Here is a 14,066-nt window from a genome sequence, read left to right on the forward strand (position 1 = left end):
ATGGCTGATCTTCTTCCTCATCTGTCTCTTCTTCCCTCTCGCTTTTGTCACCCACTGCTGTACCTTGGCCCTGGATTGTCCTCAGGGAGAGAGGAAATTAGGACAGGAGGCCTAATGGAAGGCCCCTGCCCTGTTACCTCATCCATGAGGCCAAACCAGAGCCAAGTAGCAGCAGTGGGCTTCCCACTGACTCCCTCTCCTGACCCTGGATACTTGCAATCCTAAAGGCAGAGGAAATCAGAAATGACAGACAAATAAAAACAACACAACTTTTAGTAAATGTACATTTTAATGTACATTATTACATTTTGTTCTTAAAAATGATCTTTTTGACAACACACATACTTTGTATCTTTTCTTTAAGTTGTCCCATTTCTTTTTGGCCTGCAAGGGGGTGACTTTCCCCTGCAGGCCCATCTTCTCGAGAATTGTCCTGATCGCACAAAAAAAATAAGAGAAGAGAGAAAACCATGACAACTATGATAATCCCTAAATCCAAAAGTTTTCACAGCAGAGCACAAGAGGAATACCGTCTGGACATCACAGGTTCTGTACAGAATGAGGGTTATTGAAACCATACTCAGATGAATATGATGTGTAAATTGATTTATTCTTGTACCTCCATCCCACAATGCCTGAATTTTTTACCCCGGTGAAGAGGTGATCGTTTTCTCCTCTAATTTTTATGAAGTCCACTGTTTGCTTTTTGGTCCCTATAAACATATCACAAAAAAGCTAATTGCGAAAAATCAAAATTAGCTGTATGTAAGCGGCAATGAAAAACCGCGGGACCCACCGTACAAGCTAGTTTTCGGTCACTTTTTACGAAGATTGTTTAAATAAATAATACAAGTCTATGAAAATTCACAAACCTAACAACATAACCGCTATAAAAATTTAACTTTTGTACCACCAGATTTTCATATACTTACATTTAAAAGTGTATTCATCTCCCGGTTTATCTTCTACTTGTGCCGCCATCATTACATGAAAAGTTCCACAATGAATTCTGGGCCGGCTAGCTATCCAGCTGGTGGATAACAGATGTCTCTGAAGACGTCGGAGCACTTTTGCAAATATGTGATATCTTGATAAACCGAGCAGATATTTGAAGTTTACACACCCACATTCTCGCCTGAAAATATGTTAAAAATTTATTTTGTGACCCAGAAAGATTAATAAGAGTAATATTAAAACTTAGTAGTGGCTGCCATTGCCGGAAACTGGAGTTGGCCAGGCCGCGCTATGAATTCTGGGATATGGTGGGCCACGAAGGACACACCTGACCCATCCTCCAAATTCAGGGAAAAGGAGGACGCATTTGTCGGCTGCATTCAGAGGAGTCTACAAATTTGGACAGCCTTTGGTGCGTCGCTGTGATGTAATCGGTCTACAAATGCAGTCTCAGGAGGATGCAGCCCATGAATTTCGACACCCCCAGTGTTTCTAGTTTTGCTTCCCATTGGTCTCGTCATGTCTGACTTCTCCCAGCTGTGCTCTCCTCCTGTGTCTCATTCCCCTCGTTATTCCCCAGTGAATTTAAGCCCTGTGTTTCTCTGCGTCAGTGTTGTGTCTTCCCTCATGCTGTGTCTTTCCTTGTGTGCCTCTTGGTGAAGTTTAATGCTGTTTTGAACTGCTTGGCATGGGTGGCCCAGGCAAGGAGGACTCAGCCACCCTTCTAAAAACCCTCGCAGCTTGGTTTCCTCAATCATTAGCTTCGCCGTTAGCCGCCCAGCCTGTAACCCAGTTAGCCGCCCGGCCTTCTGTTCAATTGCCCTTAGCAGCCCAGCCATTAGCTCTGCTACCAGCAGCTCAGTCTCTAGCGCAGTCATTTACTCAACCACCAACTCCACTTTCACCACAACCGTCACTACAATCACTAGCTCAGGCTCCTGCTCAGTTGTGAGTTCAGTCAGCTGCCCAGCTAACCTCAGTTCAGTCACCTGCGTCTCCCGCAGCTCAGCTGTCCCTAGCTCAGTCTCCAGTGTCTCCTGCTCAGCAATCAACTCCGCCACTAGCTCCATTTTCACCTCAACCATCACTTCAGCCACGAACTCAACTTGCTATTCAGCCACCTGTGTTGTCATTAGTCCAGTCTGCTAATCAGTGTGCAGCTCGACCTTTAGTTCGGCTGCCTGTGCAATCCATCGCTCATTTGCCTATTCAGTCCATCGCTCACCTACCTGTTAAGTTCCTAGCTCAGTTTCCTGCGCCACCAATAGGGCTTTGGAGTTGACATCACGCCGCAATGCATTGTGGGAGCGCAGCGCCATTTTCGGGGTCTACGAATCAAAACAAACACACTGTGTTGGAACGACAACTACAAGAAAGATGCTTAAAAGCAGCTCAAAAGAGAATGAACTGTATAGAGACCGATTGCGTCCAGAGGCGAAGCAGCGGTACTTGCAGAAAATAGCGTGCATTGGAAATGTGGACCCGTATGAAATACGGCCGTGGAGTAGAAACCCTGAAGACCAACCGCTATTGACGTAGCCTGACATATTTTCGTACCTTGTCTGTGGAGTCAGCGCGTACAAGTCGTCATTCAAACAAAGGTAAGTCAGCTTGAGTACTGCATGTGAAATGCGTTTGATTTCCCTGCAAACATTCAGATTAGTGCAGCATAAATTCATTCATGAGGGGGAAATTACAGTGAGAACATGTGGAGGCTGTTAGGTGGATAACATAGTGAGTTCAGTGTATTGATGTGACATTGTCCTGAAGGATTTAGTTATTCTTTATGGTTAAAGAAATTGCACTAATTTATTCATATTTATTATAAATAATCCTAATTATACATATTGCTTCCATGTTTGTATCCTGTGTCACTAAAAATACATTTTATTTTAGTTTTATACATTGATTAATGACCTGCAGAATCTCCTTATCATATTAAGTGATTCATAATTGTCACTTTATGCTTTCTCCATCTTGAAAGTGATTACATACTTTAGGTTCATTTTCTGCAGGCAGGTTTCTGACAGAGAACAGGCAGATTTACACTATAACATGCAGCGTTCTATAGATGGACACATAAAAAAATGAAAAATTACATGTATGTGCTAACTTTCTAAACACTTTGTTACATTTATGATAAAGTAGATAAAACACATTTACGTCGGCCTTGGCTCATTAGTTCTTGTCTTTAAATGAACTTTGTGTGTGTTTCAGGTACTGCACTCTCAAAGACTGAATGAACCAGCATTGCAGCCATGGGTCACTGTGAGCATCACAGGGAAGGTTGAAGCCGCCCACTGCACCTGTATGGCCGGAGTCGCAGAGACCTGCAGCCATGTCGCTGCTCTTCTGTTTAATGTAGAAGCAACAGTGTTGATCCGTGGCACAAGGACTGTTACAGATGAACCTGCATACTGGGTTTTGCTGGGTAATATGACCAAGATACAGCCAGAGGTTGGCCATAAGATAGACTTCTCCTCTTCAGCTGCCCAAAAAAAGGCTCTTGATCAAAACATAAACAGACCATCCGTATTGAAAGGTAAAAGGAGCCGTCCTCAAAACAGAAAAATCCCACCTGCTACTTTGGAGGAGTTGTCACTGCTATTGGATACTTTGCTGGAACACAGTAAAGCTGTGGGTTGTGGGAATGACCCATAATGTTTTATCTAGGGGTCTAGATTTATGCCTGTTGTGCACTGCCATGTAAATAATTTGCATTTACTGAATATGTACTGACTGAGTACCACTGTTCAAAAGTTGAATAAAGAAACTAATTTTTGCCTTTATAGAACATCACATCAGTTACAGTGTAGAATCCATGTCATTTATAGTTTACAAATGACAAAATGTTTACACAAAATCATGAGTGTTTACATGATATCACCCACTACTAACATTACTTTATTTGCTGTATCTTTCGAAAAAATACAGCAATTTTAACAGCACAAGACTTAAGAATATTTAACAGGAGCAGGTTTCATTCTTCCCTGGTTTTATTATCACACTGTTCACCAAAACGCAGCAAACCTTCGCCATCTTATCCAGGAGGGTCACCTCTTCACCCTCACATGGAAGAAGTAATCTGATTGGCATGGTGGTATGTTTGAAGCAGGTCCCTTGTGTAGCGCTGGAACCCAGTCATGATGTTTCATCCATTTCATAGGCTGGTTTGCTGCAATAATGCCAAATAATTAGCAACTCTATAAATAGAAGGTAGTTCTGCAAAATCACTCAGTAGGATGTTTGTTCTAATTTGCTATGACCTCAGAGCGCATAGAAAATAAAACTAATAGGCTATAAAGAGTGATATGAACATATTTAGAACTTACCGGAATGAAAATGTCTGGAGCACCAACAGATATCTGGAGATGGAAGAGAACTGCACGTCAGTTCGTCTCACAGCTGCTATCCAGGCTAGACGCCTTCGTTTGGTAACATCCGATACACGAGCTGCCTCATGTTGCTTCCAGGTTGGGAAAGAATGAAAAGATAAACCATTTTCAAGCTTATTCTCTTGCCGGTCGTGTGATCGAACATTGCAGCCGACCACACAGCAAATACGAACCATGGCTGTTGTGTGTGCCTTCGCTCCCTTTTCACATACGCTAGACCCCCAAAATGGCGGATCGGGCCAAAATCCTTTCCACGCCCACGCCCGTGACATCACGCTCCAAAGCCCTATAGCTCATTCATTAGTTCAGTCTCCTACAGCTCTGTCGCCCTTACTTCAGTCCCCTGGAGCTGTGTCGCCCTAAGTTCAGTCCCCAGTTGCTCTGTCGCCAATCTAGTCTGCCACTTGGCTACATATTCAGCCAGGCGTCTCAATACCTTCTGGCCCTGCATCAGCTCCTGCTGGAAGCTCGACTGAGACAATCCAGGGCTCCACAGCTCCCATGCCACTCTCTGTCACTGCTGGCAGTTCAGGAGAACTGTTTCAGCAGCCTGTCTCCCCTGGAGGCTCCGAAGGGCCCGTCCAGCCGTCTCCCGTCTCTGCTGGAGGGTCCGAGGGGCCCATCCAGCTGTCTCCTGCACCCGCTGGAGGGTCCAAGGGGCCCGTCCAGCTGTCTCCCGTCTCTGCTGGAGGGTCCGAGGGGCCCATCCAGCTGTCTCCTGCACCCGCTGGAGGGTCCAAGGGGCCCGTCCAGCCGTCTCCTGCCTCCACTGGAGGATCCAAGGGGCCCGCATTTTTATTATATCTTCTGTGAAAGGAAGAAGCTGTGGTGTGTTCCATTTCCCTTCACTCAGAGTTCCCAGCACACGTGATGAAATGCACACATCCCACTTCTTTTCCAGTAGACTTCTCGTCCTTTTTATGTTTTCAAGAAACTGGTCATCAACACGCTCCGACATCTGTGTCTCACACTCCAGAATATCAGCAATCTTTTTCAAGCTATGACCTAGTTTGAGAGCCAAAGACTGAGTTTTGTGTTTGTGTCATTATCAAAACCAAACACCTTTTTTACCATTTCCACAACCACATTGAAGTTGGAGTGTTTAAAAAAAAACGCCTCCATTCTTTGAATTTTACCCCCTTTTCTTGAAACTCGAACCAGTCTTCCCATCTCTCTCAATTTCTGTCTAATGTATTCATGTTTGGACTTTTCGTGGCCATGCTTAGCTTACAGCTGCTCTCCAAGCTCTATGATTTTTTTCTCCTCATATAACTTGTGAGATCTCATCCTGATCCATCACATTTAGTAGTTCCCAAATTTTATGGCTCACACCTTCTGGTGCAGGCTGTGCGAAAGCACAGACTGAATTCGACTTCTGCCTGGCTTCTGTTTACTGCACTTTTGTGAGAGTCTGCATAGTAACACGTGTCTCCATAATACTTTTCTTTTGAGCAATGCCTCACAGTTAATACAGTGCATGTAGTCAAACGCATTCTCTGGTTTGGAAGCCTGCTCACTTGGGATCAGGGTATCACTTCCTTATTTAAGGACCTCATTATTATGAGCATGATCTCCTCTATTTCTGATGAGGCCAAAATGTAGTTTTCTTTGTCTTGATGTCAAAGGGTAGCTTATTGCTTTTGCAACCGCTGTTTCAGAACTGTGTTTCCACAACAAGTGCCTTGCCATTTTATGGCAACTAATCATACAATAAAGACAATGCTTCTTACTGTAAATTCACCATCCTCCTTTTTCTGCAGCTTCATGGCAGACACCTTGCCTGTGTTAGTTTCCTCCTCATTCTCCGTGCTCCTGGAATCTTTGTCTGAGCAAGTAATTGTCTGTTTGGCTCTTTTGGAAGTCCTTAGAGGTTTTCTTTTCTTTTCTTTTCATTGGGGCCTGAGCAGGAACATCAACAGATCCTTCAGAACTGCTTTCCTCCATCGGCTCCTGTGGTGGGACAAATTCATCGTCAGTCAATTCGACGCAGCTTAAAGGATCTCAGATTAGTTCAACACCTTGGATAGCTGGTCAAGGTAGCCTTGTGGCATATACAATAAAAAAAACCCACATTGTTCCAATTTTTTTGCAGTAGTTTAGGTATAAACAATTAACAGGACCAAGGCTCATGCTTGTGCAACAGTGGTAATTAAAAAAAAATCTTGGAAAATCAAAATCAAATTAAACATGTTTTTTTTCACAACTTGAAACAATAGCATTTGTAGAAGTCCGCAGAGATGACTCAAATGTAAGACATGTTCAAACTAAGTTAGTTTTCCACTCAAACCGAGGCCAACAATTATTTGACCTTGTATTCTAAATGTTAAACTTTAAAGCATAAAAAAACAAGGATGTTCAAGTACCAATTTAGCATTAACAGTATTTAATGGATTAAGCATTATATCTAAGAAAAGTAAAGATAATCCTGGTGTTGTGTAGATGTCATAAAGCAAACTTGCATAGATGCTGTCTGTTCTCATCAGCGGGGGAACCTCAGGATCTTCCAGCACAGGAGGCGGTTCTTCTCCGGTAACTGCCATTACATTGCTGTCAGAATCTGAGTTGTGTTCCTGCAGTAAGAAAAAACAAAACAGGTTACTTCAAGCTCAGAAAAAATAAGCCTTTAATAACTTCATATTAGTTTAAAAATGTACTTTCTACTTAAAGTCTGTTACAGTCTTACTGTTTGATTTGCAATGTTACGGCCCTAGCTGGGTCTCCTGAAACTGCCCTTGTGTGGGCGTGGTGTTTTTCTCTGCCTCCTCCTCTCTTGCTCCACCCCTCTGTCTCTCTCTTGCTCTTCTCTCTCCCCGGGACACAGCTGCTGCTCATTGGCCTCATTTACCACCTGGGCCCAGTCAGCAATCACCTCTCTGAGGTTATATAAGCTGGGGATGGGCTGGCTGTGGGAGGGTGGCTTTCTCTGGTGTCGCCGCTTTGAGTGCTGGGTGTGTGATTGCCCTGCCTACGGTGTGGAGTGGTAGGAGCAGGTGGGAGAGGTAGTGATGGCAGTGATGGCCAAATGAAGCTTTCTGAAGCACTGAAGCTTGTATTGAAAAACGGTTCATTACTCGAAGCTTTTCAACACAGTCCTCTCCGGTGACATCTGGTGGCGAAAATTATGAAGAGCAGCTTGAATCTGCAAAATAAAACGGACTGCTTAATTATCACTGCTCACTCCACAGAGTGGAGTTCTCTCTGATATTGGGCCACCGTTGCCTTGCTTTGAACATGTAATTGTTTTTTTTTTCTCAATTGGGGGGCTGAAAAAAATGTAATGCTTATTTGCTTATTTGCATTTTGATCAATAAACTTTCCCTATTTAAACATGCACTATGGTGTGGCCTTTCTTTGCTCATGACTCCTTGACGTTGGTAAATACAATAAGTGAGCAATATATATAATATACATATGATAATGCACAGCACATTATGGAGTATGCTCGTGCTGTGAAGTCCTGTCTCCATCTACTTGTGCATTTAATCACTGGACAGCTGGACAGGTTCATACAAAATATTAGATTAGGCCAATTGTACTATACATATTTTTGACCTAGGGGTAGGATTGATTGTGAACTGGAAAGGGAAAATGCTTAGGGGGCTGAGTACGGCTGCATCGTCACTGATTTGTAGAATCATTTTGATTTGATACAGGATCCGATTCAATTTGATTGGAATCTGGAAAGTTTTGCCTCAGACAGTCAGAAATATTACAATTCTTATCATTTATCAGTATATATCCATAATTTTGTATCTATTAAAAGAAAGCTGACACTTGTGAGACTTAATTAGAGATGTAAACAGAGAGTTATGAAACCTGCAGCTGCAGAAGCCGGCGGAAAAAAAAAAAAAGAGGTAAACACAGCGTGGACTCGCCGACATATCAAAATCTGATTCTGACGCATCAGAATCCGTAAACCTGCTCCCAGTTACTGTTTTAGCTGTTTGGTGTTTGACGACATTTTGTGAGGTTTAACCTGAGATGCTGGCGTTTCAGGCATAATAATGTTTAATTTACAAATCGACACAGGATTTTAATGAATCAATATCACTTTATTCAATTTAGCATGGATTGTAATCAGAAAAGCGATAGTCAAAACCCACCCCTAATGTCCTGATTTCGTATTTGAGGTGAGAGACAAACGACTGGAGGTCCATTGTGCGTCAAAACAATGATTTTATTTACACACGTGTGGTGAAGATGAGCTCTGCAAAACATCAGCCTCGATCTCCCCAGAACAATAAATGAGCAGTCATATATATAACATAGTTGATGACGAGCATCATGCGTCAAAGCAGATAACTAACATGCATCAGTTCCAGTAATTCCAAGCTTGGACACATTCAAAAAAGAACAGTTCCTTCCTCTGTTCCTCCGCCACCGCCAGATGCTTCCTGTTATTTCACTTACTGCACTTCAGAACAGAACATGAACATGCCGTTTACAAGCAAAACAAGTCTATATACTGTGTATGTGTGCAGGCAGCCTTATGTGTGTCTTGACCTCAGTGCATGACCTCACTCGACAAACAAAGACATTTTAAAAGTATACTTCCTGACTCCATTTGAGTCATCTGTTACCAGGCAAACTCCAATGCAGCAGGCTGCTGAGGGCACACAGGCCTCTATTCTGTTTACAGGTTATATGTAGCGTATTGTATTGTAAGCATGTATGCAATTCTTTCAATAGCTGTGGGTCACTTTACTCAATAGATCAGTCGAACATCGCGTCGGCTGAAGCTTCAGACCATCATCAATTAACTGACCGAGCTTCAACTCTTTAATTAGCACAAAAATGCAATGTGTATAACATGATTACAGTTGCACCTGCAATGAAAGATTATTATGTAATTAAGCTAACAGCTGAAATACAGACTTTAATGTAACATCAACAGCTTCAATAAATGCTTTGATGAAATGATAATGATAAATGATAAGTAATGCAATAGTAATGATAATGGTTATGAATAGTAACAGTAAAATAATTTCCTAATCTCCACACTAATCATGAACTTGCAAAGTAAAAACATGATCTATGTAAGGTAGCCCTTTTGTTATTTTCATTTAAAAAGAGGATTAGTTTTACTGTGTGCTGGCCGAGTCTGTTTCTTTTCTTAGAAATAATTTCTCCTGCCCTAGAGAAAATCCTCTCGCATGGAACAGAAGAGGCTGTGGAGTGCAGGAACTGCACTGCAAGTTGGTAGATATGCAGGTATGCGGTCTTCCTGGGTCCTGCAGACTATCACCTGAAAACAATAAACAAAATGATTTTCTAAAATGTGTAGCAATGTAATTTACGTATAGTGTCAAATACATTTTTTTAGTCTTTATTAGCTTTAATTCACATGGAAGTGTTTCTAAAGTCATATGCTGTAATGATATTTACATTATGGAAACTTGATTTTGGACATTTCAAGTTTTTCACTTCGGCAGATAAAATAAATTGAGCAAAATCAACTCAAAATCCCACGAATGATTCACTTTCCTATAAACCACTGAATCACTTGTGTTCTAAATGAAGCTTCGGACGTCACTGATCACGTGACTCTGGCCAAACGACACAGTGCTTCTGCAGTGTGTTGTTTTTTGGGTACGCACCGGAGCGCCAGCTTCAAGCGGGCCATCATTAGTCTAATGGATAGATTTAATCAATAAACCGTTCTTATGTAAACATGCACCATGGTGTGGTATTTCTTTGCCTGTCACTTCTTGATGTTGGTAAATAAAATAAATGCAAAATACATATAATAACATACAACACATTATGACGCATGCCTCTGCTGTGAGGTCCTGCCTCCAGGTACTTAGCAATTAACCACTGGACACCTGGACAGGTCTGTTTATAGATCATATTATATTTGCTAAATCTCTGATATATTTTGAAACTGGGGAAAGAACTGATTGTGAACTGGGAGGGGAAAATTCTTGCGAACATGTCCAATAAAAACATGATGCATTTAAGGTTATCCTGTTTGGTTTTTATTCAAGAAAAGAATTAGTTCCACTGTGCGAGGACTGAGTTCCTTTTCTTGGATATAATTTCTCCTGCCTTAGAGAAGATCCTCTCACATGGAACGGATGATGCTGGGGTGCACAAAAACTGCAAAGCAAGTTTATAAAGATGGGGGTATACAGTCTTCCTGGTTGCCCAGAAGTGGAGCGGATCCTCTGTCCGGGGAATCAAAGGATCTGCCATGTACCTCTGTACTTCCACTGTGGCATCTGCTGTGGCATTCCTCACCTGCCTCTCCACCATATGGCTGTCCAGCAAATCCCACAGACCATCACCTAAAAGACTAATGAAATTAAATAGCTGCACATTTTGTAGAATAACATTTTCAGATGTATTTTAAAATGAAATATTTTGGTTCACTCATTACATCAAATGTGAATATTCAAATGTAAGTGATACTAAAGATATCTAATGAAATGTATATTTTGACAAGCAGATTTTAGTTTTGTTAAAAAACTTCTTATAGTCACATATTTCCAATAACAGAATTGAAACTTTGGGATATTAAAGCATATTCTTACTGTTGAGACATTTTTAGAATATGCTGGAACCCTGTCATTGTGTTATGGACTTCAGGTCAACAAAAGCCATACCTGACTGAGTTGCAGAACTGGTTGCTGGCTCTGGCTGTGACGAGGTAGATGGGACAGGAGGGACAGGCATTATCTGGTCTTTTTCATTTTCAATGATGGTGGCACATTCTGCAGTCAGACGTCTCACTGCAGCTTGAGCATTGGTCTGACTGCAAAACCCCACAGCCTTGAATCTTGGATCAAGCAGGGTAGCAATGGTCATTACACTCACTGTTTCCAAGTAAGACTAACATTCACCCAGCATTCTTGTGAGGTTCATGCACAGCTGGCGGGCTTTGTCATCCAGAACTTTTTTTTTTTTAGCAATTGCATACCGCAGCATGCAGACAAGTGGAATGACTTTGGACCCAGATACTCTCTGCTCTCCAGAAAGTTCAGTAGTGGCTGTGTAAAAAGGAGAAAGCACCTCCAGGCACTCTTTAACTGAGAGGTACTCCTCAGCAGTGACAGGTGTGAGATCTGTTCTCATTGAGACAAGGGCAGCACTAACTGTCTCTCTCTCCTCATACAGACGCTGCAGCATGGTGTATGTGCTGTTCCACCTGGGGTCCGTTCTTCGTACCTCGCTTACTACATCCAAGATCAAATGACACATCCAAGATCAAATCATCGCGCCAACTTTGAGCTCGCTATTCCGGTTCTCCGAACACACCTGTTGTTGACGATTAGTACAGCTGGATGAAGTAATGTGAGATCACTGGGTGGCTTAAAAGGGGCTACGCATCGATAGTAGAAACATTGATCGGCAACCCTTTGATTGGTCGGCGAAAATGTCGAAGGAGCACGCTCAGTATTTTTCGGCAGCAGAGCAAGAACTCTTGATTGAGGGATTTCAGGAGTTTCAGAGTTTAATTAAAACGCAAGGGAACACTGCAAAGGCTGCAAAAGCAAGGAGAGAGGGCTGGCAGAAAGTTGCTGACAAATTAAACTCGTAAGTAATTTAATAATAATAATAATAATAATGGATTGGATTTATATAGCGCTTTTCAAGGCACCCAAAGCGCTTTACAATGCCACTATTCATTCACTCTCACATTCACACACTGGTGGAGGCAATCTATGGTTGTAGCCACAGCTGCCCTGGGGCAGACTGACAGAAGCGAGGCTGCCATATCGCGCCATCGGCCCCTCTGGCCAACACCAGTAGGCGGTAGGGTAAATTTATTATATTATATTACATTACATTATATCCTCTTTCACATTAGAGCCACAACAGGACCCACTAGAACATGGGAACAAGTAAAAGTGAAATATAAGAATATTCTACAGAATGGTAATATTTATCACTTATATTGCTTTTAGTCTCTTGAAAAGAGACCCTGAAATAATCTGTTTGTTTGTTTATAACAGCAACCAAGAAAAGGGCAGAGCAAAAAAAGACAGGTGGTGGTCCTGCACCCCCTCGTCAACAAGTTGGTTAAGTAAATAATACCCTCACGGGAAAATCGATATCTCTCTATGAGCACACTGTCGCGCTGAGCTAAAGGATCCTGTCTATCCCGCAATATACGCTGAATTCTGAAAACTTTCCTTATCAATCTTGCACCTTCCGCAATGGGTTGCTCGCGTACAAACGGACAGGACATGGCTGCGACAGACTTCCCAAATCCACCTTCGCTTTTATAGCCGTGGTCTCTCATCTTGATTACACGAAGTAATTTACTATTACTACTCTAAAATATGAATTACATCTGAAATAATCAAATGCATGAAATAGAATGATTAATAGTACATTTCCCTGTTTTTTAGGAAATGACCTGTATGTATCTGTATGAAATCAATAAAAGAATCAAATACTGCATTATCTTTAGTTACATTGATAATATTTATTTATGGAAAAACAGTGGAAAAATATCACTGTTGCTTTCGTATAAATGAAGCGGACATACCTGAGTGGCCGCGATCTAATCCTGTTTACATAAAGTAAGCCTGCTCCCAAGCAGGTTTACGCTTACGGATCTGTTGCTATGACAGCAAGTCCCGGATGAGCTTCGGAGAACCGAACGATCCAAGATCACGCGAAATCGTCAACAATCAAATCCAGCTAACTTACTTAGCGAGGTACGAAGAACGGACCCCTGGTGTCAACCTCCTGAAGGAGCTTTAGATGTGATCTGCCCATCTGCTGCTGCATTTGGCAGAGCTTCTCCTTTGCTGTTGCGCTAGATCGGAAATAGCTTACCATTTTACGAGCCTTACCTCTGATCTCCTCAAGCCCAGGCGTGTTGTCAATTGATTTTCTCACAATGAGGTTCAGAGTATGTGCAATGCACTTTGTGTGGCGCACTTTCAATATTTTAGATGAGGAAATCATGTTTGGTGCTGCATCAGTGACGAGGCATCTGACTTTATTTTGGATGCCCCACTCCTCCATCAAAACCTTTTTCACCTCAGCAATATTTTCTGCTGTATGTGCCTTGGAGAAATGTCCCACTCCTAGCAACACTGTGGACAGTGTATCTTGTTCATTGACAAAATGACATGTCACAGCCAAGTAGGCATCCATATGAATGGATGTCCACATGTCACTGGTGAGACTGACAGCTGTAGCCTTCTCCACTTCTCTCTTTGCTTTCTCCTTTTCCTCCTTGAACTTTTCTGCCACCATTTCCTTTAGAGCCTTTCTGGTGGGGATTGTGTAGGTTGGGTCCAAGACACCAACAAACTGTCTGAAACCAGCATCGTCAACAATGGAAAAGGGCTGCGAGTCCTTCACGATCATGTTCACCAAAGCGTGTTCATGATCCCTTCAATACACAAAAACATTTGAATATAAGGATAAAAATAGGCTTAACTGTGTTGTATAAGTTGATTAGGCTTTAATGCCATTATTCGCAGGTAGTTCAATAGTCATTATGTGTTGTGGGATCAAGTAAATGGGTCTCCCATCTTACCAATAGCCTGCGGACATTTCATAGGAAGCGGAAGAACCACCAACCAGTGCATCCTCTCACCCAAAAAGTGAAGTCAAACGCAATTAGTGACATTTTGTGCTAGTGATGTGAGACATGAATGAATGACTGAATGACAGTTGATGTCCATACCATAAATGCTTGGATTCACTGTCATTGTACTTGTAGATGGGACCGCATCGTGCTTAGCACGGAAATGC

General features: G+C 42.2%; 1 pseudogene; it reads right to left on the reverse strand.

The window, feature by feature from the left end:
* Positions 1–9,383: 9,383 nt before the first annotated feature.
* LOC146371057 (E3 SUMO-protein ligase ZBED1-like) lies at positions 9,384–14,038 on the reverse strand (annotated as a pseudogene).
* Between the last annotated feature and the right edge of the window lie 28 nt (positions 14,039–14,066).

The sequence above is a fragment of the Perissodus microlepis genome, chromosome 16 (assembly GCF_051167445.1).
Source record: "Perissodus microlepis isolate ML-2025 ecotype Zambia chromosome 16, ASM5116744v1, whole genome shotgun sequence".
NCBI classification, from domain to species: Eukaryota; Metazoa; Chordata; class Actinopteri; order Cichliformes; family Cichlidae; genus Perissodus; species Perissodus microlepis.